The sequence below is a fragment of the Anastrepha obliqua genome, chromosome 4 (genome assembly GCF_027943255.1).
Source record: "Anastrepha obliqua isolate idAnaObli1 chromosome 4, idAnaObli1_1.0, whole genome shotgun sequence".
NCBI classification, from domain to species: domain Eukaryota; kingdom Metazoa; phylum Arthropoda; class Insecta; order Diptera; family Tephritidae; genus Anastrepha; species Anastrepha obliqua.
Genome location: NC_072895.1, coordinates 30,426,701 through 30,432,700, shown reverse-complemented (window position 1 = coordinate 30,432,700; position 6,000 = coordinate 30,426,701).

The following is a 6,000-nucleotide window of genomic DNA, read 5'->3' as shown; positions in this document are numbered from 1 at the left end:
CGCAAAAGGGATTTGCACCAAAGTTCAAGCAGCAAAAAAATGGGAGGAATTTACAACGGAGCTGAATTGCTTGGGACCACCAGTTAGAACGGCAGCAAAATGGATTAAGGTTAATAATGGATTTTTTTTGTGATGTTTATAGAAATACATTTTTATTTTCCCTTGGCAGGTATGGGCTGAAATACGTAGAGGAACTGAAATACATACATATTTTTTTCGAATGACGAATAATTGAATAAAGAAAATTTATAACAAAAATAAAACAGAAACTGTGGCGTAAAGTTTTCTATTTAATACTTTTTAGATTTTTCTATAATATTCTAAGAATATCATTTATGCTATATTTGCTATAAAAATCTGCTTTTCTTTGTTGCAGATCAGCCTCTGTACTACTAAATTGTATCCATCTTTGGCAAATACAATTTTCCAGGACATCTATTATTTCCGATAGAACAACAGACACAGTGGGTTGAGCAAGTCCTAGCATACCTTCATTACCAATACTCAATTGGTACGATCCCTGAGCATAAAATCGCAGAACTGTGGCTAGCTTTAAAATATTTGGAATGGATTTGGCTCGGGTGCACTGCTGCAACTGGTTTTCTGTACTGGACAGTAGGTTCACCAACGCCTCTTTAGATAATCTAAAGTTCTTTGAAAATCTGTAAGGAAATTTCTGTAATATTAAGTACGTCAACACATTTTGAAAATTCTAAATTTACTCAGTGGAAGCCATTTCTAGGGGGTGGATGCGCCCCTCAACTGTTTTCTACTTCTAGCTAGTTCCACTAATCTTTCATCGTCCGATAAATCGTCGAACCACAACTCCGTTAAACTCATTTTCACAAAAAATACTTTTTTTAACTTTTAAAAATAATGTTAGCAAAGAATTTCAACTCAATCGGTTTTTCTTTTATTTTGATTTGCTGTATCAGCTGAGAAAAAATTATCTATTGTAAATGCGTCGAGCGATCGAAATTCACAATAGTCCTATTCTTCAACGAATGAGCACCATAATACCAAATGAAAATTCGTTCGATCAGCACTTTCGACTACAGTCGAAGATCGAATGTTGCTCATAATAAGGGCCATTATGGTGCTCATTCGTTGAAGAATAGGACTATTGTGAGTTTCGATCGCTTGACGCATTTACAATAGATTATTCTTTCTCAATCAAAATAAAAGAAAAATAAATTCCTCCCATTTTTTTACTGCTTGAACTTTGGTGCAAATCCTTTTTGCGAATTGTGGATTCTCTTCCATTAATGCGACTAGCCTTTCTAATTGCTGTTTGGTACTCACGACTTTCGACCTGCATAAAATTAACAAAATTAGTATATATTTATTATTTGGTTACTATAAAACCATAAATAATTGCAAACAACTTACATTTCAACTGATTTTCCCACAATACGCTACACAATCGAAAGCAAAATTGCATTCGACTCTAAATTCGGTAAACAACGGAAATTTCGATAGGGTTGCACCGCTCATAATACCAAATTGGCATTCGATTTTCGATCTTCGACAACCAGCGAATATCGAAGATCGAATCTAACTCATAATAGGGGCCGATGACTCAAATTTTCGTATGAACGGTCAGTCAAATAAACCCTATTGTTTTGGAAGTTTATGAATTCCTCAATTTGTAAAATTTTTTTCGTCAGAAAACACAGAATTTGGAAATTGACCGCATTCGGCCAAGCGAAGCAACGTCTTCGCTCTCTCAAGTCTAACTTGTTGCTGCTTTGGTGTGAGATCATGCGCCTTCTGGATCTTGTAGGGCTTGACTTTGAGATAATTTTTCAGTATGCGCCGGACGCTACGGTCAGGTATTTTCAGTTCTTTCACCATTTGATTGGAACTTCGTCGGGGATTTTGCTCAAGTCGCTTCTTCTCTTTTTGAACCATTTCACGTGACGTTGTAGTCTTTTGATGACCACCTCCATGACGTTTCGCGATGCTACCAGTTTCATTGGAACGAGTAATGGTGCGATAAACAAAAACTTTATTTACTTTAAGGTGCTCGAGCTCACGAACAATCGCTGGTTGTTATTTTCCGGGCAAATATTATATAATGCAATCTCACTTTTACGTTTGAAATCCATTACTGATTTTCTTTTTTCGCATTTATTATCGGCAAAACGCTTCCGCGCGCTTCTAAACAATACTTTGGACTGCAATTTAGCCAACTAACAGAGAGCTGATCCCCGTGCATCAGCAGCGCGGACAGTTTGAAGTTGCTTACACTTCTTGTGCCGGACCCTATACTTTGGAACCAGCTTTACTAGATTTATTAGTGCCAGCCTTAAAACCCGATGGATACATTATGACTTTAGATTACGGAATTTTATTACGAAAGCAGTGACCAAGACGAATACAAGGGGGTGGCATTCGGGCAACAACAACATTTTTGAATTAGGAATGTCATGTGAAAGAGAATAGAAGAATGGAATGAATGACAAATAGATGCAATAAGTTTGTCGCGCAACAACAACCTGCCGACATTCTGCTTTACTGACATTCTAATTTAAAGGCGAAGTGAAGGAGAGGACATCAACTGTTCTAATTGTACCAACTTCTTTAGATGTGCTTTGGTAGTGACTCTAATTTTTACTTTCTTAGTAATTCTGGCGGAATTATTACAGGTGGTGGTATAGACCCAGCTGATTTTTTCGGCAAAATATTTGTTTTGTTTACATTCGTGTTTATGTGATTAACTTGAGTATTTTGAATAGGGTCTGTTTGATGGACTGTCTTGTTATTATATTATATTAATGCAGGAGCACAAGAATTGGCGATAATTTTATCTGGTTGTGATCTAATTCGTCTTGGCGCGGTACAGTAAGAATTTGGCGCCATGTAATCTGGTATCCAGCCGCATACCTTTTGGCCAGTTTCAAAACATTAAAAAATCAATTCAATGATTGTAATTTATTTTGTGATTTATTTTCCGAAATTGTCATTATTCAAAACTTGAATACAAACTTATCTATTAAATTAAGTAAAAGTCTCTAAATTTGTAATATTACATCGGAATATTATGCACTGATAAGTATAATTATTGAAAGGATTTAAAATAAAAAAAAAAATCCCAAAAAATTGTAAAAGGCAAAAGATAATATTTACAATGAAACTAAATTTAAATGACCACTTACACTTAAAAATAAAAAAAAGTTTTTTAAATAGCGTAAAATCTGTCCCAAAAGGGCGTAGTTACGATTATCGCAGGTTCACAAAATCGTATTTTACAGGGAAAATATTAACTTTAAATTCATTATAAAAATCAGCTGTTTATTCAATTTAGTCGGATCTGCAAATTTAGCAAAAATAGTGGCACTTACACCTCACACCTTGCAGGCTTTTTGTTTCACTTCTCAGAGGACTCAAGATACCCTAAACGGTAGGCGAAAAATACTCGTAGAAGTTAAAGTCGAATTACTTTAGGTGTAGCGGCTGAACAAAGCATATAAAACAAATCGAGTATCTCGTTAGGCAAAGTTTCCAGAAAAGGGTTGCCCAAATGATGCACAATCTCACAAATGGGAAATCAGAAACATCGGCCTAGCAAAAGCCATTGGTAAGTGAAAAAAATATTCATAATTAAATTTTCGAAAAAGCGAGAGTTATTTTGATTCTGACTGGTGTTAGGTTATGTACTGAGTCACTCTTACTGCATTCCCGAGCATTTTTCAGCATCTCGAGTGTGAAACAAATATCAAGCAAGATCAAGCAACTATTTGACACGGCTTACTCGAGACATTTTAAAAATATTGATTCTCTTTTCCTTTTCACATCATCATACACTTGGGTGCCTGTCAAACTCACACCAAGGGTGTCTGTCAAAAAATAGGAAGAAGAAGTGTGTTTTTACTTGTATTTTTGTGTAATGCTCTTTCGGTCGGTGTTGTAGCAGCATAACAAATTTCCTTATATTTCTGGCGAATGCTGTTGATGTGGCAGTCCTTTATATATATATATATATATATATATATATATGTATAATTGGCGCGTACACCCTTTTTTAACCGAGCTCCTCCACCTTTTTGTGGTGTGCGTCTTGAAGTTGTTCCACAAATGGAGGGACCTACAGTTTCAAGCCGACTCCGAACGGCAGATATTTTTATGAGGAGCTTTTTCATGGCAGAAATACACTCGGAGGTTTGCCATTGCCTGCCGAGGGGCCACCGCTATTAGAAAAATGTTTTTCTTATTTTTTGGTGTTTCACCGAGACTCGAACCTACGTTCTTACTGTGAATTCCGAATGGTAGTCACGCACCAACCCATTCGGCTACGGCGACCGCAGTCCTTTGCTGGATATAAATCCGGGTGGTTCCGCTAACGTATAACCGAATGTTGTACGAACGAACATATACTTTATATATAAAGTTAAAGGGCTTACGCCCGTGCTTAGCCGAGCTTTTCCTCCTATTTGGATTTTTATGGTTTCCCACAAATAGACGAACGAAGATGGCAAGCTATAATCTGGATACTGATGGCAAGAGGTCGCTGCCTCAGTTTATTTATAAGAATAGTTTGTTCGCAAGAATTGCTTGATTTGCAGGCAAGAAGTAGGTCTGTTCGTGTTCAATTGGTACAAATTATTAAGTTTTGGTGTTCATGTAAAAAAAAAGCTGCAAAGTAGGCGAAAGAGAGAGAGAGAGAGAGATTCAAATTACATTTAACTTGAGGGGAAATTGCAAGTTTTTACTGGATGAATTTTTACTTGCAAGAATTTGCAAGTGACAAAAACAGCTGATCGCAAAGTAAAAATAAACACAAATTCAAATTTGCGAATTGAGTCAAAGTTCTAAATTTTAATAAAAATCGTGATTAAAATGGAAAATGTGAGTAAATATATTTTATATCCAATTTATTTGAAGTCATATATTAAGGGGACAGAAAAATTTCGAAAAATTTGTAAAAAAAAAATTGTAAAATGTCGAAAAAAAAAATTTTTTTTTTCGTTGGCAGCAAACCAGATATACAGGTGGCAAATTGAAGCTCAATCAAACAACAAAACAACTACACGTTCAAATTCAGACATTTAAAAATTATAATTTCAATCGATTTCTTAAGAGCCTCACATCTGATGAATCCACAGACTACTCCTTATGAAAGGCAGCAAAGTCATTTAATCGACCGATAAAACACATAGCATCTATCAAAATAAACGACACCCAATGGGCAAAAACCAATGAGCAAAAAGCAAATTCATTCGCAGAGAATCTTGGTAAAGCCTTCTATGTTAATGATGGATCTGAAGATATTGACATCTCGTCAAATTGGATTGAAAGCGATGTCAGCATTGAGCCAGTCAGTAACGAAGAAGTAATGAGCGAAATCTTCGAAATGAAAACCAAAAAACGCCTGGTTTCGACCTCATAACTGCAGAAATTCTTCAGAGATTGCGCAATAATTGTGTTACTTGTCTGTCTCAATTGATTAATTTGTGTTTTTTGTTAAAATATGTTAGTATGTACTGGGAGACAGCAGAAGTAATTATGATTCTGAAAGCCGGAAAATCGTCAAATGATGTGTCTTCATAGCGACCTATTTCTCTGCTACCAATGCTGTCCAAACTTTTTGAACGACTGTTACTGACTCGAATATTGCCGATTATAGAAAACAAGAGAGTTATTCCAACGCACCAATTTGGCTTTCGAAAAAATCACTCCACAGTCGACCAAGTTCACAGGGTTGTTAGAACCATAGAGTGTGCGATAGAGGAAAATAAAGTTTGCGCAGCGGTGTTCCTTGACGTCTCGCAGGCGTTTGACAAAGTTTGGCATACGGGCTTACTCCACAAACTAAAATTGATTTTGCCTAGGAATTATTGCGAAATCCTTTCTTCCTACCTTGATGGCAGATACTTTCGTGTCAGACTTGATAACGACTATTCTTCATTGCAAAAAGCAAGCGCGGGGTACCCCAAGGAAGAATCCTAGGCCCTCTCCTGTAACTCTTGTATACGTATGACTTACCGGTTTACGAGCAAC